The sequence below is a fragment of the Dermacentor andersoni genome, chromosome 1 (assembly GCF_023375885.2).
Source record: "Dermacentor andersoni chromosome 1, qqDerAnde1_hic_scaffold, whole genome shotgun sequence".
Taxonomy (NCBI): Eukaryota; Metazoa; Arthropoda; class Arachnida; order Ixodida; family Ixodidae; genus Dermacentor; species Dermacentor andersoni.
Genome location: NC_092814.1, coordinates 322,182,932 through 322,206,530, shown reverse-complemented (window position 1 = coordinate 322,206,530; position 23,599 = coordinate 322,182,932). Strand labels below are relative to the sequence as shown.

General features: G+C 44.1%; 1 long non-coding RNA gene across 1 annotated transcript; it reads right to left on the bottom strand.

Moving 5' to 3' along the window:
- Positions 1–13,330: 13,330 nt before the first annotated feature.
- Positions 13,331–20,340, bottom strand: LOC129381321 (uncharacterized). The gene is made up of 3 exons (XR_008609524.2): positions 20,265–20,340; positions 17,007–17,157; positions 13,331–14,325 (listed from the first exon to the last, which is right to left on the bottom strand). It is a non-coding gene; the product is annotated as an uncharacterized lncRNA (long non-coding RNA).
- Positions 20,341–23,599: the final 3,259 nt, after the last annotated feature.

The following is a 23,599-nucleotide window of genomic DNA, read 5'->3' as shown; positions in this document are numbered from 1 at the left end:
TAGCAAGGCAATTACGTTTCATGATCTAATAATCTTGGCTTATTCCTACAGGAATTCAGTCACTTAGCTCAGTCCGCAGATTGCAATACCCTATGAGATACATTTTCCTCCACACTAAACCAGTTAGTTGATACACATGTTCTATGTAAACATTTGTCTGCAAAAAAACGTAGTGATAAACGTTGGGTTACTCGGGTGGGCAAGGAATTGATTAATAAGAGACATCGTCTTCTGAATGCTTATAAATAGCAGCGTAACCCTTCTGTATTTGTAATGCTAAAAACCACCTTGGAAAAGATATAAAAGTAAAAAAAACGTTGCTAAGGATAAATACTTCTTACCATTGGGCACAAAGTTACAAAATAACCTGTAAGAAATGTGGAAGTGTTTAAAAACAATTGGCAAATAATCAGTTGGCATCCCATCTTAAAAGCGGTAGTGTACTTCTTACTGATGACTTCAAGAAAGGTTCTTGCTTCAATCTTTATTGCCAGTCATCGTTCACAACTCCCTGTCATAATGAATTACTGCTTATTTCCGACAATATGTTCGAACCTATGCCGGAACTGGTCGTGACACATGGTGGTATACTTAAGTTACTTGACAATTTAAATGCTTCTTCTGCAAGTGGTCCTGATGCAATACCTTCTTATGTGGTAAAGGCTTGTTCTGACATAATCACCCACTATCTGATTATTTTTGAGAAATCATTAAATACTTCTTGTTTATCTAAGGAGTGGAAAATGCAAACGTGGTACCAATCAATAAAAGTGGCCCAAAAATATTGTCTCGAACTACAGGCCAATTTCTCTAACGAAGTAGTAAAGGCAAGGCGCAGAAGACCAGGACTCAGGAAGAAGAACACAAACGACAGGACCAGCGCCTGTCCTGTCGTTTGTGTTCTTCCTGAGTCCTGGTCTTCTGCGCTTTGCCTTTACTACTTCAAGCATGAACCAACTAGCCCAAGCAAGAGTTTTACTTGAGCATACTTCTCTAACGAGTATGTGTAGTAAAACACTGGAGGACATAGTATACAGTGTCATAATAAAACATTGATAAGATAATTTCTTAGCGAATATCAGCATGGTTTTAGGTCTAGTCGTTCTTGTTCGACACAAATGCCAGAATTCAGCCACGATCTTCTTCATTCATTCGATCTCGGTGTACAGACGGACTGTATATTTCTGGATTTTAGAAAGGCATTTGATTCTGTTGCCCATGTTTTGCTGTTGCATAAGCTATCATCCCTCGGTATCTCTCCTTCATAGCTTGATTGGATTAAATGTTATCTGCAATAACGCATGCAACGCGTTCTAATTAATGGCTCACAATCTGATTGTATTGCTCATACTTCAGGAGTACCACACTGATCCGTTTTGGGGTCATTGCTGCTTTTGGTCTACATCAATGACATTGCTCAGGTTGTGTCATGTAAATTGCGTCTGTATGCAGATAATTGTGTGATTTATCAATGCATTAGGTCTGCCACTGACTACAAGTACTTGCAACTCAATTTGGACTGTGGTGTGTTAGGTGGAAGATGTCTGAACCCCAGTAATTGTAAGTACTTCTCCTTTACACGTAAACAAAGTCCATATCTGTTTCATAATACATTAGACAACGTCCCGCTATCGCGAGTAACTGAGTATAAGTGTGTTGGTGTTTATTTCTCATCGAATTTAACTTGGACTAAGCACGTTAAGTATCTTAAAGCGAATGCCTGCAAAATGCTAAATTTTGTTACACGCAACTTTCGGTGAGCTCCTCCCAAAATTAAAGAACTACTTTACTTTTCGAACGTAAGACCCATACTAGAGTATGCCTGTATGGCTTGGGACCCGCAAACCAAAACTAATATGCATGAGCATGTACAAAACTGCACAGCCTGATTTCTCTGCAAATACTACGACTGTACTTCTAGTATTACTGCACTTAAGGATAACTTGGGGTGGGAATCATAAAGCACACGCAAACAGAACATCAGATAAGAAAGGTTTTTTTATTTTATTTCGGTATGGTCAAAATAGATAAAGAAACTCACGTTTAACAAACGTCTTCAAGCATTCGTTTTTTCCACACACAATATCACAATGGAATCAGCTACTGTAGGAAATTACTGATTGTCGCACTGAAGCATCATTCAGACCATTTCTGTTGAATTTATAGCGGCGTGAACTTTTCTGTTGCTGTGTTATTTTTGGTTCATCAGTTCTCTATTTTGTCGAGCTCATGTACACTGTACTTCCCCCTGCAATAATGCCTTAGGGCGCTGCAGATACTTGAAGTAAATAAATAAATAAAATAAAAATCATGCCTCCGTATGTAGTTTGCTATATGTAATGCCTGCAACACTTGCCACGGGGACAGAATCGTAACAGTAATTTAGGAATAAAATGTTTTGCTCCAAGGCGCGTTTTTTTGTTCAAATATAAAATTGCACTGAACATCGTTTCTGCATTTATGTTGGGAACCAGTGCCAATATAAGAAAAAATCCCTGTTTGTACCTGTCTGTTGTGATTCGGCACCGCCATGGTGAGTGTAGCGTTTTCACGCTAATTGCATTCATGACTTGTGGATACCGGTGCTATGAGGAATAGATCGAATTTTAAGTAACATATTAAGTTATGGAATTAAATAACCTGTCCTATATACAGAACAGATTTGTCTCTTAGCCAAGTGTTAGTTTGAAGAATTTAGAACGAAAATATGACTACAGAATCAGAATCAAAATAAAATGTTATTGCTAAATACGAAGTTATTACAACATTTAACATACAGGAGGAGGTGCCGGAGTCGGAGACTGAATTGGGACCTCCTGTCCATGATATATACTAAACGAAAAGTAAACTTAGTTAATGCAGCGACATAAATACAAATATAAAAACAAATTAGAAAGGCAGCAAGTACAAAAACAGTAGAACAGGAATTAAATCAATTAACATATGCAAACATGAACAAATTGAGCAGAAAATGGGCTTGTTAAAACAGTCTCATACATGGTTAATAAGCATGATATAAACGTCCAAATACATGCAGTCATCACAAGGCTGGATCGAGTACTGTGGCACGCAGACGGAACGAACAGGAACTAATGACCGTTGATGTGAAGTAAAGACAATGAACTTAGCTTTTGCGGGATTAAATTGTAATCTGTTTAATTTACGCCAGTGTAATATGTTGACAAGCTCCGCATTAAATTTATCTGCTAGGCAGTTCATGCTTGTATCCGAGTTAAATATTGTAGTATAGTCTGCATACAGCAAACAATTACAGTGCGTAATGAAATTTGGTAGATCCTTATGTATGAAAAACAAAAGTGGGCCCAGAATGGACCCTTGGGGTACCTCTATATTAGTAATTATTTGCTTTTAGCAAGCCCCGGAAACACTGACCACCTCGTTTCTATTATGGAGGTAACTACGGTTTAATAGCAAGGCAAGACCAGATATTCCCATTGCTTCAAATTTTAGGAAGCGTATCTGGTGATTGATAGTGGCAAAGGCTTTAGTTGGGTCAACAATTCATCACCAACAATCCATCAAGCCATCATCAACAGCTTTCTTTAGATAATCTGTGAGAAATATCAGAGCGAGATCTGTCGAATATCCTGTGCGAAAACCGAACTGATAACGCGTAAGAATATCGAATTTGTTAGATAATTTGTTAGGCGTTTCTCAGCGAGTTTTTCAATTATATTACTGAAGAATGGCAGCCAATAGATGGGTCGGTAGTTTGTTAATAACGAACGGTCTCGCTTTCTATATAGTGGAGTAACTACCGCATGCTTTAGTTCACAAGAAAGCGTCCCTGTTTTAAATATTAAATTAATAAAATCTGCCAGAATATGAGATATTCGACAAGCGATTCATTTCATATAGCATGGCCTAATATCGTCAAGACCGGCACTTGTGGCTTTTAGAATATTACAGAGATGACTTCATTGGGAGTACTAGGAAACATGTAAAAAGATTGCGGGAGGTGTGTTTTTGATAATCAAAACTTGTCTGAAGCGAAGTTCGAGAAAAAGAAGTGACTGAAGACATCTGCTATGTCACGAGGGTTTGAATATTCATTGTCACAGTGGTTTATTCTTGTTACGGTTTCCTGGTTGTGGTTTCTATTTAGTAAAGAATAGACTATTTCCATTTTTTATCAGAGTTGTTTCCACGCTCCAATATATTCAGTTCGAATAAAATTCGAATGAATTCAGGAGCAACGAATATGGAGTTCATAACTGTCTCGGCAACCGATGCTAAGTTTGCGTCTCCAATGCCTCCCGTAGCTGCCTATCCATAAATTTCTCGAAGGGGAAAGTTTATTGTGAGAACAGCATGAAAAAAGAAACGACACTCACTTTAGCGTACGCCAAAGAGTGTGAAGGCGAAAGTCTGCGCGCTCAAGAGACATCCATCGAATTACTCGACAATCTCATTCGAATGCATTGTTCCTTATTATTTCTTTTCCACTAAAGATCGTGGGATCGAGCGCCCAACTGAAGCTACCTTAATCATTTGTGCCTTCATCAACTTCGCCCTAATTAATGCCAAAGGTCGTGGGTTCGCCTCCCACCATACGTCTTGATTTCAAGTGCCTTAATTCTATTTGAATCACCTTGCTTTTTTTGTCTTGATTAGCGGCAGCAATATGGCAGCGACGTGAAGGACAATCACAAAGTGATGATGAAACAGAAGTCTAAGGTTATCGCCTCAAAAATGCCCGATGACAGATGCAATGCTCAGCATGAGCTTACCTGAAAGACAACTTGCTACTTCGATTGTTCACAAATGGCCAAAGCTACCGTAGCATACCATGTCTTTACACTTCTTTATTGCTGTTGTATACAGTCGGCCAACTTTCCTCTATTAAAAACGATTTCGAGCCCTGTCAGCTAAATTTCAGCTTTAAGAGAACCGTAAAAAAAGAACCAGAAGTGGCCTCATCGACAAAATTACTCCGAGCGGCACAGGGATCCGCTTGTGCCACAGCGCGTATTCGCTTTAATACGCATTGATCGCCCTTAGGCAACACAGGCAAACCGACGAGCAATCCTTTTAGAGCAACTTCTTCCTCCACCGCGCTCCGGTTCTCAAAAAATAAAGTGTTTTGTGAAAACTACCTACAAGGTCACGCTTTTTTTACAGTATTAAATTAAATTACGGTATTTTTCTGCACTTCTGCGTGTCGCCCAGAAAGTACTAGCGTGGGCAATACGAGCGGGAACAGAAGAGCGCGTGTCAGATAGCCTCGAACGCTGCTATGAGCGATACGCGGCGGCAGCAGGCAGATAGTGGAAATGAGGAGGCTGTTCTAGTAACTGTTGGCACTCCCACCGTGCATCTCTGTATACAAAGTGCAGAATTTCGCACATCGCCAGCGCACATTGATAACGCTGTTTGATATTGTGGTTACTGATAACATTGTGCACCGAAGCGTGGCCAATAGCACCACTGTTCTGAAGCGTAAGCATTCTACTTTCCTGGCAAATCTGCATGTCTACCTGTAACGCGAAACACTATGCGCTCCAGAAGATATGCATCCCGTCCTAGGGGGTACAGTCGAGCGCTTTTTGAAGGTTATCGCGCGAGCGTCAACCTGCCCAGCACTCCAGGCACCTGGCGGCCGGTTTCGGGACAGGAAAAATCATGATTTCGCACTCTTCTCTCCCTCGTTCGCTGTTACATACAACAACCATCACCCCGCGACAAACTCACCGCCCTTTCTCTCTATTCTAAGCTTTCCATTTGTTGCGATAAAGTGTGGACTTGGTTACCTCGTATCTTCGCGGGCTTAAGCTAATATTCTTGGTCACCCATTCTTCCTGGCTCAGCAGCAATGACGTTACATAGGCTAGATACAGCTTGGTAACGTCCAATTTCAGATAATACCGCAGAATACGTCGTGCGCACTACGATCACTGCCTGTTCGCAGAACCAAAAAAAAAAAAAGAAAGAAACTGATAGCCCAGCAGGGAGTGACGGCTGCTGAAGGAACAGCAAAAAGAGTGAGGGAAACAGGCCTGATACCTCCCTCGCCTTGGCAGAGAATTCTGGGCAATGGCGCTGTTCGCGTTCCCAGTCGACGCTCGCGCGATAACCTTCAAATCGCGCTCGACTGTATATCTGAATATACGTTACGCTAACGCAGGAACGGGCGCCCAAGAGCTGCGCTCTAAAATATAAAAATACATGCAAGAAAACAATGACCAGCTGTAAGTCATTGCGACACATGACCTTCTTAACGGCTGTCGGCAGCCAGTAAAATGCCGTCTGCTACCGTTCTCGAAAAAAAATAAGCAGGTTTAGTGGGACTGCTAACAGTTAGCGCCAAGAGGGTCCCTCTCTCCCCGCTGTTTTCGACAGCGCCATCCGCGTATTTCGGTTTCGAGGCCGTTTGCCACCCCTTCGAGTCTTCCCGCTCATACTGCTCACGATATTACTAACCAATTCGGCAAATAAAATGAGGCAGTGCGCGTAAGACTAATAAATTCTTACGTTTTTCGCACCAGATCCAGGACCTGATAAAACGCATGCCACAGTGGAAACTGCATTTAGGCTTTTACCACCGGGGCTTGTGTAATGAGCTCGTAAGTTCAGGTAAGCACGAGTTTTCTTACAGTGCGCTTTCATCGAAATATGGTGGTCACGTCCAGAATTGTACCCGGGACTTCGAGTTACAACACCCTTGGTGAGTGTGCAGCGCAATAATCATACAGAAGCTAAAACTATTTCCTTCGTTAAATAAATTCCTTTCGCTTTTTGATAAGTTTTATCCCGAACGCTAAACAGTAGACGTGGCGCTGTACATGACAACATTTCCGCATCGCCCGTTCATCGAAGCGTCCAGATGTCCCCGATTCAAAAGCTCAAATTGGCCGTCAACAAAGACCCGATATAGGTGGGACAAGTGCACAGATGTACATGTACAAGCCTATTACCTGGCGTATGTCTAGAGGACACAGTATTCAATGAAAAATTGACAACCGGTGAAGCTCACGTTGGGTAGGCGTCCAAAGACGAAGCGCCCTGGGTGTTGTCACAGCGTGCACTTGGTCTTGCTTCGTCCGTGAAGCTAAACACAGGAGGCGTGTATTCGTAGCTCCTTTTTTCAGCCATGCCTGATGTTTCGACGGCAATGAACTGGCGTGTATTCAAGAATGCTTGACGTTGAATTTATGCGCACGCGCATTCAATGCCCTAAACGAACGAAAGCAAATAAAGCGTATGGCATTACGGGATTTAGAGTAGATTGACACCGGATATACGGAAAAAACGAGACGATAGAGTGCGCCACTAGGTTGATGCTAAAATACACATTTTTGAATGCTAGCAGAGACACCGCGATTACATGTGCTATCTTTCCGCCAGGTCATCTAACAGAACTAACCCTCATTTCTATAAAAAAAGAAAAGCGTTAATGAGACGACATCATTGCTCTCTGTCATGCTCTTGTCAAAGTGAAGTGCAGAGCTTGCAGGGGAGAAATTGCTTCTCGTGTGAGGGCCCGCGAAACTGTAGGTGGTATACACATTAAATTAGCCCTAACAAGCGGGTGATTACCAGATGCGACAATCCTGCTGACTCTCAGGCTCTGTTCAAATAAGGCAGATAGTTTTATCGCCTGATGAGGGACGCTCACGTTGTTCTGTGATCCACAAATTTCAGTGCGGCCCTCGCCACCCCCCAGCAGTAAGAGAATACAATTGCTTCGCAGTTCCTGCGCTTCTTTGGTGATGAACGCTCATGCATCGTGCATAGCCGTACCTTAGTCAGACCTTGCGCACTGGGGACAGTTTGGCGTCCCGGCCAGTGATTGGGCCACAGTCGTAAATTGTGTTTCATGCCCGCCACGACGAACACTGCAGTCGTTATAATTATTATGCTGCTGCCCACTTCGGACCTCATAGATTTGTGACGCACAACGTTAATTCAAATATGGGATAGAATGAACCAAGTGTGAGCGCTTTATCACGCTGCGAATATGATTGCACATGGTGACGGAGCCGAAGAACAAGCCGAGTCAGTGGTCGAACCAGTTTTCGCTGAGCTCTCGCCGTGTACGCATTCCGTCGTTTGAACCACAAGTGGGACAGGCTTCATTTGCTCCAACTTGCAGTGTATTGTGAAAGTGATGGCGGTATAAAAGAATTGCCGCCGCAAAACACACGAATGAATTGCGAGAACAAATCGAGGTAAGATGGGACGTTGATAGTTTGAAGCTTGTTCTACATCATGCAGGTGGTGGCGTGCAATTTTTATTGGCAGCAGCTACGCGATGCTTTATTAAAAATACAATATAATGTGCATCAACACGTGATTTGAACGCGCTTATGACTAGGACCATGCTTATTTACTTCCATGCGGTGCATGCGCCGAAAAAGGTCACTAAATGAAGTTTTTCGTTTCTTGATTATTTTGTGGTGGTAGTCATCTGTTTTTTTTTTTTTTTTTGCCTAAGAAGGATAAAATTACACTGCAGGCGCAGCATGTCGCGATCTCGAAAAGTCGTGTTCCCAAACCGGCGGCTCATCGCCTACTTCGGGCGCACTACAAAAGGTAACGCTCGTGACATCACGGGCGAAAAGCAAGCAGAATTTCGGTTATATCTTTTAGGTGTGGCTTTGCCCACGAGAACAGTTGGGAGGATGACAGGCAAAACAGCGCCACACTCAACAAGAATGCTCCGCATTAAAATACAGGCGCCCCCATGGCATCCCTGATTCCATGTTCGCGTAGCTGTAAGGGCTGCGGGAACTGTTGTAGAGCGAATTCCTGCATGCGTCGACGATAATGTAACCGTCTATCTATGTTGTGCTCAGAAAGATGCGCACTCCGCGCATGATTATCAAGAAAGGCAGCAGCGCAGTAAATATAGTTGCGACACTTTAAACTGGAATGTCTGTCTGTAGGCTATCTTTCCACTCCGAATAAGAGCCGCATTCCTGGCACTGCTATGACATCTAAACGATATGCAGGCGTAAGGTTTCCAACACTCTTTGCAAGCGTCAGACGCTGCTACGGCATGTGCTGTGATTCTCTTCGCACGCGACGCGAAACCTGCATCGCATTAGTCGGATACGTAAGTCCTCTTGGCGAAGCAGGCGACACGATGTATTTGCAAGCGAGATGAACGGATGTAAACTCTACGGCACAGGTTGGAGACACATAACTGTTCCCCTTGGCCTTCCTTGGTTATTGCAACACTCCTAGATGTAAAACTAAAACGGGGTCTTAATACACAGACAGGCTACAGTTATAGGTAGACCGTAAATTTTTTTTTGCCCCGAGAGAGGCCGACGCACGCCGTAGCACAGTTACGTGAAAGCAAGTCGCAGCATTTGTCATTCTATAACCATGTGGACCATTTGGGAAAACATGAGAAAAGAGAATTGCTGTTGTTTTTTTTACTAAACTTTCTTGGTCTACAAAAGTCTGTTCGTATCCTGCCAGAGTAGTACAGATGCGGATCGCGCTTTTCGCACTAGAAGCTGCATCGTCTTGTCTTACGTTGCAAGTTGATTAACGAGCTTCGACTTCGAGTGAAAATTCGAGAAGTTGCTAAAAATGCGTATGCGTGCGCTCGTTCGCATAATGAAACAAGCTTGGTTTATTCAATAGAATGTCGTACAATGTAGTTGAGGGAACTCGGCCACTGCAATCGTCGTGCTTTCATGTGAATGATGGGAAGTAAAGAGGTTTAATTGTATGATCTTCGTGCTTCTGGATTCAGATGTTCTTGTGGATTTGTTTATTACGCTTCTTAGGCCTTCATTATCGTAAATTTCAGAGCAATGTATACTTTTCTAAGTGGAGAAGACGCTGCGAACACGCCCAATTTTTACTCATTGCAATGGTTCAGCTTGTCGAGGTGGCCAAATCGAAACGCGCCAAGGGTCTTAGGGTACTAGCTTTTGAGCGATAAATTCATAAGTGCGTGATACGTCTCTTGTAGATGTGTGCGTCCGTGGCGCTATCGTTTCAATATCGGGCGTCTGTGCTGGAGGTCGTATGTTCGAATACAGCCGTCGGGGCATTTTGACATTGTTAATTTGATCATTCATTACGCTCTACATTATTGAATTAGACTAGTTTACAAAAAGTCGAATGCCGTCTGAAGCGATAAGGACAACGTTTAGGCAAATCCATGCAATTCCCATAACTCCCATGGTGGCTGAACCTCCCCAGTTGCAGCTTTCGTAGACGCTGGTGCCAGAGTTGCATCTTGCAATTATTAAATTATGGGGTTGTACGTGCCAAAACCACTTTCTGGTTATGAGGCACGCCATAGTGGAGGGCTCCGGAAATTTCGACCACCCGGGGTTCTCTAAAGTAAGTTCTCTCTTGCGACTATTGTATGAAACTCTGCGGCTCATTCGATACTGATGTACAGTTCACCAGGCCTTTTGTGGCAACGTGTTCGCGTTGGCTGTCTTTGAAACTAAACTGCTTGCGGGAAATCGACAAGCAAGGAACACTCGAAAATAAACTGAATGCTTGAGAAATGCTTTAAAGCTGACTTGCTGAAACCAGATGTTCGAATATGAAACAAGTGGTTCAAAGTATTCTTTCTTTTTGGACATCAAAGCAACGTTCACGATTCATGACCTAATGTTAACAGGCATGGCTGCTACGTTGAGTGCGCTCCTAAAGGTTGTTTCACACATACTCCTCAGGAGCCTCAGGAAGGCTCGCCAACGTTTACGTAGGAGGCGACTGTCATTCTTTGCAGGTTTGGTTTTTGCAGGTTAGTAGAGGGATGTCACGGGTGGTCGTTGTCGGTGGTAGCTGGCAGCAAAGGGAGAGGCTCAAAAGAAAATGAGCGCTGTCTCTTGACGTCTCTAGGCGTGATTGCTAAGGCAAGGAGACAAGAGTAAAAGATTGGCAAGGTAGAAAAAAAAAACAAAAAGAGGGAAAAGGAGGAAAGGGAAAAGAAAGACATAGGAGGGTGTGGGGGCTCGGAGTGGTTAGGAAACCTTCAGGTAACAGAATAGAAGCCACGGTGTCATAGGTGGCATGCGCTTGTGGTTTTAGAAAAGCTGTTCAGGTGGTCAGTGCGCGAGTAACAAAAAGACATGAGTTGAATAAATGACTTGAGAAGCGCAACGGCAGTGCGTCGGTAATATTGATGGTGTTGATGTGGCGTCACAGAGACTGGGGGCAGTGCATGGGGTACCTGGAAGGCAGCGGCTTGGTCTTTCATGGGACGTTAGCCTCAGTCGTTCGGCGTTGGCGTCGTGACGGCGGTACACAGAAATGGCGCCACCCTTCTTGGTCGAGGCGTCGAAAAAGCTATTCTGGCTTCTGGGAGTCCGCCTAAAAATAAAAGAAAGTAAAGCAGAAATAAAATAGCAAAAGTTTATAAAAAACAAAGCAAGAAGGTAATAAATAAAAGCCTTATGGCAGAAAAATCGGGAGGGCAGGTGTACATGGGAAAGGGCTCGTATGGTTCACATATGCGTAATAACGAGGAAGAGAATGTGAAATCGAGTTGTATGGGAGAAGCGAGAAAGAACTCAAAACGGGCGAATAGGTGACCTCAAGAATCGAGGTTGGCCTGTGGCATCACGTGCTTTATGCATTTAATGATGTGAAAATTTCTGGTTTAAGGTACAGCTTTCAGGCGATTCTAAGTTTCCACGTGCAAAATTGATTCCTATCGAGTGTAGACATTAAAAGTTGTGTATGATGATGATTCGATAGATTTACTCTCACGAGGCAAACAGAGATTAGTTTGCGGTCTTTAGAGCCTTTCTTCATCGAATGTATGGCCATGTTCATTGAAATAGTGGGCTGCTGCTTTGTGTAAATTGTATCTGCGCGAGAGCAGTGGAGTCTTGTATGAATTTGTTGTCCGGTTTCACCTGTGTATTGTATGTTACAATCGGCACATTCTAGTCATTCTACTACGCAGCTTGACGTGCACGTGAATTCGAAACTACATTGTGTCAGTAATTCGACGCCATACCTTTTAATGTAGTACGAGATAGAATATATTTGCTTGTACAGCATCTGGGGTGGCCACAGAAACCGGGTGTTGGCTTCGTTGTTGTCCTTAATTTGGCATGTTCAAGAATGTCCTTCAAACTAGTGTCGCATCTGTAGGCTACCAAGGGCGGGTCGGGAAAGACCTTAAGTTTCTGCGTGCTGGTGAGAATTGGCAATGCAGGGTTTATCCGGTCGCAACGACGCACCTCTACAAGATGTCACGATGCAGTGACGCTGTACAACACAGTAGCAAGAACCATGAGCAACGAAAAAAATATTTATTTTGCGTAAACGAGCAAACCAAAGAAGTTAACACGGGAAGAAAATAATTCCGGACACATGCGTTGATCGTGCAAAGCGTGGTTTGTGGCTAATTTCCACGCGATCCGACTAAGTTTTCACCGTGATCGCTGGAGCTCGCGCATCGTTAAGAATGCACATCTTTCTACACAAGACGTTTCACTACAACGCAGGCAAACGATATTATCAGCGAGAAATTTCAAGACTGTTCTGATACATGCACGCGCGTCATGCATTGAGTGGTAACTTAGCATTCGTTAACGGTTGAAATGCGCTCAAAGTAAAGAGACATACAAGTACGCGCAGCATGCATAATAAATGCATGTTGTCATATCAATGCCCGCACGGATGCGTTTGTCACATTCGACTAAGAAGATTCTACAGTTACAACTAGATAGCAGGCAGAGTCAGTACACGCGACTTCACAGAGGATAAAAACTGCCGTTTAAAATTGACACAGGTTATGGCACAATAAAACAAGAACTAGAAATTTTGCATATGGAGACCGTATCATACAGTGAAGCTCCGAACCATCTGAATTAAATAGTCGCACTGCTGTTATCAGCTTAGTTTATGGTACGGAACAAAGTTCTTCGGTAAGAATGCAACAGCCATAAAGAGAACTAAAATATCAACAAAAATAGTATGCATAGGAAATAAATTTTCCTATGCATACAGTCTAGCTATATATTCTCGTAAAAGTCCCTACAATATTGTCTGTCGAATTACTAAAAGGATAACTGATTAAAACTTCCTCGGACAACTTTTCTAAGCAAACGAATTGTCAAGGATCTTGTGCGGACATTTCAACCTTCTAAGTACACAAGACACATACTTGCAGCTTATTAGCGTTTGTCTTCACACGAGTTTGCTAAAGCTACGTTCGCGAAGAATATAGTTCTGCAAAGAGTGAGCGCTCGCCATGACCTGCACTGTATTTCGACACTTAAGCACGCTCAACAATTCTTGCGAGGATGTCTTCTCTTTTTCTAAAAAACCTAAAGATTTCTAAAAACCAGCATTTTACTCGGCATTTCTAAATGTCAAAAGAAGCCGGTCTGTACAGGCAAGGCGTTTATTTAGCTGCTCAATCCAGTGAAAAAATGTTAGCGTTGTTTCCCTGCACGGTTAACTCACGTTGTTATGCAAAAAGCCGCGGACCTGTTATCTAACTTGCGCACTAGTCAGAATATTACGGCTGCCCGCCCCTTTGCACCACAAGATGTGTCAGCAGTTCAACCACGTCTCCAAATCAATCTCCACGTATGTAGCAAGTATTGTTCTGGCACAGATGTCCATAGATGGTTTCTTTTTTCTCCGAAACGAAATCACTCATACGTCGCTTTATCCCCGTACATACATTTGCGGTGATGAGCGAGACCCGAGTGGTTCTTAAAGCCTCGATTACGTATTTCGCAAATGAAAGCTTTGTTGTCACAATACAAGTTGAGATGACGCTTGAGACTACCTTTGGCTTGGAATCATGTAGTACATTTGTAGCATACATGGGGTTTCTCCTCTGTCTGAGTGTACTGGTGCGTACGAAGATTCGCCGCCTGTGCGAATGATCTGCCACACGTTTTGCAAGTGTAGGGTTTGTCGCCTGTATGCGTGCGCTTGCGCATGCAAAGATGACCTTGTCGGCTGAATGATTTATCGCGTATGTGGCATCTGTAGGATTTCTCGCCAGTATGCGTGCGTACATGGATATCTCGTTCACGAGAACTCCGAAACGATTTGTCACATATTTCGCATTTGTGACATTTCTTATCTGTATGCGTCAAGTAGTGTTCAGCTAGCTGATCAGTCCGGCGGAACCATTTACCACAGGCCCCGCATTTATGGTTTTCGCCTGTTGTATTCCAGCAGTGTCTTATGAACTTCAAATTTTTCACCGACGTTAGATCACGTGCTTTGCGAATTTGGGCTGCGTCGCCCATGTCTTCGTTGGCCTGCCTGTGTAATGCATCCCGTCTGCTGCAAACATTGCCACAGACATCGCACAACTCTTGCTGTTCCCTTCCTCCGGTTTCAGTAGCATTCCTGCAAAGAGAGAGGCGAAGAAGCTCAATATCGCCGTCTGTTTTTGCAGGACAACCAAAACAGTTTGCCAACTTAAAGGGTGACAAACTAAATCGCACGGTAATCGTAAGCCGACTCGCTTAACCTGCGCGCTAAACTTGCTGCATTTTAAACTTAGCGCTATGTTGGGCTTTAGTTTGCCATAAATTGAACAGCTGTGCTGTTGATGGGGTGTGTTGCTAAACTTGAACAGGATAACCATCTTGGTTCGAGTTGCATTCAATAAAAAAGCAAGTTTTACCTAATGCATTATGTATTGCCTAAGTGAAACAGGTACAGGTGAGAAGAAATACCGGGCAGTGATTGTTAGATAGGAAACTTAGCCGGTCTAAATATTTAAAATACACGTGCGTCTTCAACACGCTCACAAGAAGTATTCCGGCAAGAGTCCTGAAATGTACCCTCGGAAGTGACACATTCCGTATTGAAAACAAGTTTTTTGTCAGTTAAAGTACGGCTTCATTTTTTAGGGCGCCTTTTATTTTAAAAAGAGTAAACAAAGTTCGGCAGCATGTTACACTTCTGTAGCACGTGAAGGCGAAAGCTTCCTGAGGTGAGGTGTAAGACACCTTGCAAGGCATAGCGAGCCGCAGTTTGAAGTAAACGTGGGACGCTGTAGGTCGACCTCCTCAACGACACATGCGTGAACCTTATGCAATACCTGAAAGTTCTTTCGTTCTTTCTGTCATTGACTCTTTGGGCCTTTCATATCTTCTTTCTTCCTTTCGTTTCTCGATTCATTTTCAAACAGTACATCTTTGCTTGCTTACGGGGTGGGAGCCATTCCTGATGATGATAATTCTTGCCTCTCTGGACTAGAGTAGCTATTTCCAGGTATGAGCCATTGCAACCAGTCAACTAAGCCTTCCGCCTTAATAATTGCAAATGGAGCAAAGCCGTGTTATTTCGTGCTATTTCTGACCATATAGGTGGACTGACTTCCCGTCGGGCATCATATGTCGTAACTACATAGCGAGTAAGAAGAAAAAAATTCCGGGTTTCTATTTCTGCAGCCTTTGTATCAAGTCATTTAAGATTCTACTCACATTCTAACATCAAACCGTTCCTGTTGAAGCCATCGAGCAGACAAGAGGCAGAAAATCTATTTCCCCAAACGCAGCGAGCACGAATAGGTGAATATACGTCAGCGTTTTCATGCACAATGAACTAAATATGCTGCCTAAGAAGTTTCTCTTATTTCTTGATCTCGTTAGGCAAATATGCATTAGAACGTTCATTGTAATCAACATTGATGTAATATAAAAAACCTGTATTTCTCTCTTACTTCTGTCCATGGCCCACACAATAGTTCTTGGGCAGGTAATGAAGCTTGCAAACGTTAAGTGATGTTGGTACGAAATCTTTTGTACCGCTTAACACAGAAAAAAATAAAACAGGCTGTAGAACAAAGATGCCCACGCCTACTTTGTCTGCTCTCTTGTATCTTGCTCTTTTATTATGCCTAGGCTGAGCACTACATGAATAGCGATAGCTTTTGTGCCGTTAATGTGCTATGTGTTTTTCTGTATCTATTCTTGTTACTGTTGTTCACATGAGTCATGAAATGTTATGGTGTGGTTCAATTCCTCTGGTGTTGTCTTTTATAATCATGCCAGCTTGGTCTTTATGTAGACTGGATTATCTAATGAAGAAATTAGAGCTAGGTAAATAAATAAATTAAATTTATAAATATTATTAGTAATAAATAAATAAATTATAGGCAAGTTATTATTAGCCTACAACCGTGTCGCGATAGTGTCGCTTTCGGAGAAACCACGTAGATTTAAAAACAGAGCTCCTTATATTGTCCACGTGGATTCCAATAAAATTAACTTCGTTTCATGAAACCAGCAAAATTGCGGCAACTGTATAAATCATAATACTTTCACGTGGTGGTGACGTTCAAGAACGCAGTAGCAATACTGTGAAAGACAAAACTAACTTTTATTGGGCGAGCCTGTGCCCACAGAAACAGGCTACACTTATAGCACAACGATAGCGGCGAACACGGTCGGCGATCGTCGAAAATCTGATCAGCGGGTCAAGTGCGTCGGCTTTTATACAGCAGTCATCGAAGGTTCCAGACTAATCGTTGGGACCCATATGCCTTCCACAAAGTTCTACAACATTCGAGTCACGCGATGAAATCAGATAACACAAGGTTCGGTGACAACAGACAGCGGATAGAAGCATCGATAACTTTCCAGAAACTTCGGATACATGCAGACGCGTCCCGCGCTGTGCGATAACATTTGTTAGGCGGCGAAACGTGGTCGCCCGTTAAATATAAGTACACGTGTCAATACTGAATTAGGTTGTGTACTTGGAAAAATTCTGAATTTGCCGAGGTTCGAAACAGTAGAAAAGAAATATGGAAAATAAAAGAAATAAGCAGTAAAGAAATATAGAACATTCAAGGCGTCTAGAGATATTGGTTTCAGTGAGCAAGTCGCATCGCTTAGTTCATAGGGTCATTCTTCGCCAAATCAACCAGCCCTTTTTTGAAGATTGCATTTCATGCACCAACACTTCTATACCTCGCAGAAGTTCGCACAGCAAGCATAAATGATTTATAGGCAGAATCTCCTGTCGACTCAATGAGTTTTTCTGTCGAAAGGAATTATTGTAAAAGTTTGGCTCACATAGTTTCGTTTCGCAATATGCCCGATGCTTCCTCCATGCTCGCGTGGCTTGTGCTGGCCACTGCTTCATCGCCGCCAGCACCGCTGCTGCTGCTGCGGTAGGCCGGTAGTGTGAAACCGGTGCTTCCGTTTTCAGTCTCGTCTGTGTGTCCTGAAAGCAGAGTGGACGATTCTGCACTGGTGCTACAAATCACGAAGCTGGAAATTCCGAGATATGAACGCGCAGGAAGCAAGAAGAAACTCTGGCAGCACTGCTTCCCTCAGAAGTTATCCTCAAAGTTAAAACAACAAACGCCTGAAACCACAACGTAGTGTGGACGAAGAAGACAAGCACTGTGTTTTGGCAACATTTCATTGTTTTATTTCAGGGTCTTTTCTGCCTAAACCTGAGCTTGGTTGATCTTGGAATGCCTGCATGGTTTTTATTTTCTCGCTTCTTGTCCCGCATGGATAATGGGATGGCGCTGTGATAAGCTACTTTGCGTCAGACGTCGGGGATGCATGTCATAAAGCTAAATATAGCATGCGTGCAGGGACCGATCGCCACTAACTAGTTCACTCCTTTTAAATGTGTTCGTGATGGTCAGCCAGCATTGTCTTATCAGAATCGCACTAGCATTGGTTGCTCATTGTCAAAGATTTTCTCGCTTAATGCGGAAGCTTTTGGAAGAGCGTTTCCTCTCTCTACGCCGAAGTAAAATTAAAGTTACTCTCCATCTTGTACCTTTCAAATAGCTCGAACAGTCGGCTTACGAAGAATGAGATAACCCTTTGAAGTGATGAAAATTTCATGAATAAATATTTATTGTACGCCCGGACTATAAAAAGGTAATGCAGAATCTCCTGTGGGATATATAAGTATGAGTAAGCATTTTGCCACTTGATCATATCCATGCAGCCCGGTTGCATTATAATTGTTATGAAACTTGATTCTGTGAGAGCAAACGATAGCGCTGCTGCGACACGAACTGGGGCGGACGGCGCCGCAAGGAGCATCGACGACGCAATCAATGTAGTGCAGATTACGCTGATGACGTTCCGATCCTTATCGTGATCGCTCCCTGGCGCATTATCCAGCCGTGGTGAGCCGTCATGAACGGTGACTAAACGTGCTCGGCCGGTGTCACCACAACGCAGAGGGTGCCCTGAATGCGATCTGCGATGCGGACAAAGGGTACGCACTGCTGATAGCTACGCGCGCCGTGTTTTCGCCACTCAATTGGCGTCAAAGAAAGAGACTCGGACCTTTATCTTGAAAGAGATCTGCGAAAGCGGCTGAGTGCGGCGTGTGCTGGCGTTGAAGGGAGAGGCAGCACGAAGGTTAACTTGTTCGCTGCTGCGGGCGGTATCTTCAAAGCGGTGTCTCATGGGACGGACGGGCGGTTTTCTCGTTGGGTAGCATAGAAATGCTTACTGATTTAGAAATTCATCCTCATGGGGATTGTTCTAAAAAGAAGAATTTTCCTTTTTGTTGCAAAGCTATTGCGTAGGTTCACAAATGTGTGCTATACGCAGAAGGAGGACAATTTCTCCTTAGGAAAATTCACCTATGTTCGGACGCTTGGTCATGTCAAGGACGGGTCCACTGTAGGATGGAGATTTGTAAAGCCTAGTTTATCTGCGCAATATGTAATATGTAAATACAACGCTCTACGCGACGCTAGGGGACGCGAAGCATTTTGGAGGTACAGCTGCAGCGAAAAAAAGATTGGGCCAGTGACAGATAATCTGAGAAATAAATTGCGCTGTTGCTTAGCACATCGTAAACGAGTGGCAGGGCCCCGCTCTTTGAAGCATGAATCACGTGGCACTCAAGATACCACTGTGCATGCGAACAAGGGCGCCGCGTACCTCATTTCGCTGCTCCGGTGATTAGTCACTTCTAAATGTTTTACCGTTCTGTTTTACCCAGTGACTGGTACAGGACACGCATAGTAATGGCCTGTACCTGGGCATGCGGCATTACTCGGGGTTCCGCGAAACCTTACGTGTTTGCGTAAATCGAGTAGTTCCGCACCAACTGAAGTCATAGCGCTGGATTCACGCGGACAGAAAAGACTGCAGGACGTTCGCTATCTATCAAATGAATTTCATTTCAGAAAAACAAGGTATACATACCGGCTCAAACGAGTGGAATTCACAGCACGCGCAACCCAGTATTTTCCAGATAGGCCGTTTCCTTTCTGCTCAAAGGAATGGACGGAGCGCTGAAACAGTTTGCCGCTTATTTTGCTATCAAGTTTGCTTTTACGATCTCCCTCGTATCTTTATCGACATTTCTAAACACGACCACACCATTATTAAGCAGTAGTTTAAACCCGCAATCATCACAATGCACAGAGACATGACTGTCTCGATAACAGTTCCGTTTTTGCTTGTGTTCCCTTAGACTGTCATCGAGGCATCTGCCTGTCTGCTCTGTGTATACTTTGCCGCACGAGAAAGGGAAGCGATGTACCACACCTTGCGCGCAGTGTACAAACGGCAGCTCTTATTGTGCCGCGTGGTCTTCAAACGTGTTTGCTCTTCCGAAAACTTTATGGCACCATCTGGCAATGTATGAACCGCTGCTGAAGAATCAAGTTGTAAGGCTACGCGTGCTGCCATAACCAGGCAACATTGGGCTAAGCAGACCGCTATGCAGAGACCTGCATAAGCCTAGCTCGCAGTTCATGCCGGGCAGACGGCTCTTAACAGGAGTCCGCCAGAGGTAATGCTTTAGCTTGAAGTAGAGAGCCCTTGTTCTTCAATTAGCTTTACATATACATTAGTTCCCCCTCCCTCTGTGCAGAGTAGCAGGCTAGAGCGCCTTAGCTCAGGCCGACCTCTCTGCCTTCTTTCAATTAAATTATCTCTCTCTCTAAAGTCATTAAGGTGTGAGCGAATCTCAGCTGGCTTGGCTGTCAGAGGGTAAGTCAGTTACACTCGGATCTTGTGGGCGGAGCTTGCATTGCATTCTTAGATTGTCACTGTGTGTTGAATAACGCAAAGAATGTTTAACAATAAATAACCGAATAACGAAAAGGTGTATGAACGACATTTCCTTAACCACACTCTCAGCTAGCGGCGATGCTGTTTAACATTGAGGGCACATTAAAGGTCCTTTGGTTGTGAAAGATATTCTGGAATCCCGCATGCCAAGAATTTATTCAATCATGCTGTTTAAATATGTCGTGTTCGGATGGAGACGTTAGCCGCCACAATCACCATTTAGACGAGGCGTAGTATACTAACGACCGAAAACATTCCCACACCTACCGCCGACGGTGGATATGCCATCAGTCGGGTGGTACTGCATGTTCCATTGGTCAATAAGGGTGGTCTTAGGAATTCTGCAACACAAGACATATGCACATGAACAGTGAGGTGGTTAAGAGTGGTTGAACAAAAATTGCAGCGGAAGCGAACGTTTCGAGAAGGGGACGAAACTCACGAGGACAAATCTCCTTGTGGAAACGTTCGCGTCCTGAATCCTTTCACACAGGCATGTTGCTCTGAGGCAATAAATGCGACCTACTAGATCGAAAGGAAAACGATCTTCTGCCAAAAAATACGCAGGCTTCGCGGAAGCGCGCCGCCATTACATATATAGCATGATGGTGGAACAATTTGCAAAAGTTAGGCTCGTAGTATTATTATAGGCAGCGTATATTCAACTAACCATTCGTGTATTAGCTAAACACCTGTTCAGCCACGTGCCCAATCACATGCATAAAACGTAGCCTAATGACATCTAATATTAGCGGTCAAAAAGATGACATGATGGGGAGGACCGGCAGAGGAGACTACAGGTGTTCGTCCTAAAACGAGCATTGACTGATGCCCTCCCTATTGCACGTGATTTCTGTAGCACAGATGAGAGCCGCAGGAAGCCATTGCGTACCAAGGTGCCAGACTTATCTGCATGGCCGGCTTAATGGAAAATAATGTGTACGATAAAGAAAACTTATTTACCAGAAAAAAAAAGAATTGGTACGATTACGAAATTAGGCAATACGATTACGCTTTGACATTTCTACGTAGTTCAAGTTCTCTTACTGCTATATCTGAGGCTCAGCAACTACTCAACTCAGTTGTGCCTAATTATTTTTTTCTTGTGGCCTTTCAAACGTTTGGTGGAGGAAAAATATTTAAACTACATTCGGCGGTTTTATGTACGAAAACAATGATCTCATTACGAGGCAAGCCGCAGTGTGAAAGTAGGGATTAATTTATTCCACTTTTCTTACTGCCTGCGTTCCCACGCTACACTGCCTCGGTAAACTTAGAAATCCTCTGTTTCATTTGAAGCGCTTTCTTTTAGATGAACATCTTGCTTCTCACTAAGTTCATATATCCCAGAAGGGGGAGTCATTAACCAAGGTAACCAACCTGAAAGTGTGCCTTCACGTGTAACAGGAGTGCAACTTGCTGCCTGTTTCTTTTTTTTACTCTTTCCGTGTCCAGTCGCGCTCGTACATCCATTACCTACATCAAGGTAAGCTCTGCCTGCCGAACGCTCAAAACCACTGATGCCGTGCCTGTTTCAGGCATAAGAGCTGTCCTTCCCCGGGAGAAATTAGTGAGCACAGGCATGATTGTTCCCCGGGTAGCCATCCCTGTAGTCTCCGAGTTTATTTGGAAGGAGACGTTTCTAAATGTGGGCTGACATGACGCCATCTTCTATATTAGCTGATGCTTGCTCCATGCCTGTGCGGCTTGTGCAGGGCCTTGCGGGATCAAGGCTACTGCTGGACACTAAGTGCAGCAAACTAGTGCTGCCATGGTCAGTGAAACCTGCAAAGTACAAAAGTACAGCAAAAGTGTTCATTCGCCGCTGTGCAAGAGCAATTTTTAGGAAATGAATGTTTCATTTTGATAGATGATGCGAGGCAAGAAGCTTGTAGTTGTAGAGGAACCTTAATGCAGTGCTTCAGGGGTCGATGCTTTTACTTCCAGCAAGTATGTCTTAAATCTATCAAAAATTTCGTGCTCGGCGTCGGGGATGCCGAGCACGATCTTAATTCTTCTGATAGATTATTACGCTCTATCTCATACGGTGGACACAACACGACAGTGTTCGACGGAAAATAGAACATGTCAATTTCTTGTTCGTGCAACCCTTGACCCAGTACATTTGCTAGATTATCTAGTAATAAGCGCATTAGATACGGCATGGAGTTCTTCCCTTTAGCTAAACTATTACGAGCAATAGTCATAGTACGTACAGACGAGGACAAAGAAAAAAACCGAGAAGACACATTTCTACCGAGGGATTATAAAATTTTGTTTGAAGCATGCCCAGAAACTATACACCTCCAATGATACATCCATGTCTCAGCCAACGACGTACTCGCCTTTCAGAAATTGGTTATTCGAACTCCATTTGGGTGGCTCCTGAGGCTGGAGTTCCTCAGCACAGGCAGTATCTCTCTGCGGGACGTTTTACAAACATACACACTCGCACACAGGTTTCAGTGCCCCCTCCGCGGGCAGATGACCTTTGCAGCACTCGGAGCTGACCTTGGCAGCGCGGTCGTCGTGGTGTCCAATTTCTTGCGTCCCCGTAGCCAGGTGGTCACGCCCGACCCCAGCCGGCGCCTCTAAATTCCAGAGCTGCCTTTCTCCTGTTCTCCGAACGAGGCGCTTGGTGGATGAACGCCGCCGTAGTCAAGTTCTCCAAAGGAAGTTCACGGTTGGTTAGTGCTGTCCTCGCGGGTTTTCTGAAGGGCGCCCCCACCGCGGGTGGATCGAAACACGTGCAGCGGGCTGAAATAACTTGCACGTGGCCACCTTGGCAGACTATTCCTAACAGCTCCTCCATGGCCCGGAAAATCTCGCCTGGCCAGTGCTGGCAACCGCTGCACAGGAAGGGAATGGCTGGCGAGCAAGGCGATGGCTTTGCTCTGTGCCACCCCTGCGCACTTGGAATGCTTTCAACCATCTCACAACAACTGGCATAGAAGAGCCGGTCCCGGCAACACAATACCAGTCAGCGTGCAAACGCCCGGAATCAGCTGTTAACCTACCAGGCTTCCCATCAAAATTTCAATGCAAGTCACTCAACTGGGAACCCAAAATTTTGCCCCAAAATTTTGTGCCGCCAAAGCGAGCGTTCACGTTCCCCCTGAGTTTAGCCAGATCTGACTGTCGTGTTGTACAACAGCAACGGTTTACGCAGAACTAAACCGAAGGTTCTCAAATACCAATACCCAAACATAACTTAAGCAGCCTAAGTTCACGAACAGCCTATTCTTACCCTATCGCAGTGGCGTACTTATTGCACTTACTTGTGCCACTGAACAGTGTGGTCAACTCCACAGGCACGTAATCACAAACGCGCTAGCTTTGTGGTCCCTATTCCGAACGCGTACTTTCGTCGTACGTGAGCATTTCATCACGCTTACTCACGTTTCTTCCTTTAGACCCTATAGGACACGTACCTTAAACGGACAAGTAAACTTGCGTAACTTATGCACTCTGCAGAACCCTTTAAAAGAAGGCGTCTTCTAACAACTAGTTCTACGCACGCGTACTAGAGAAGTCAGAATACAGCTGCCCTTAACACACACAAGCAACCCAGTCATAAACCTTCTGCTTCCCTCCGTCCGCAC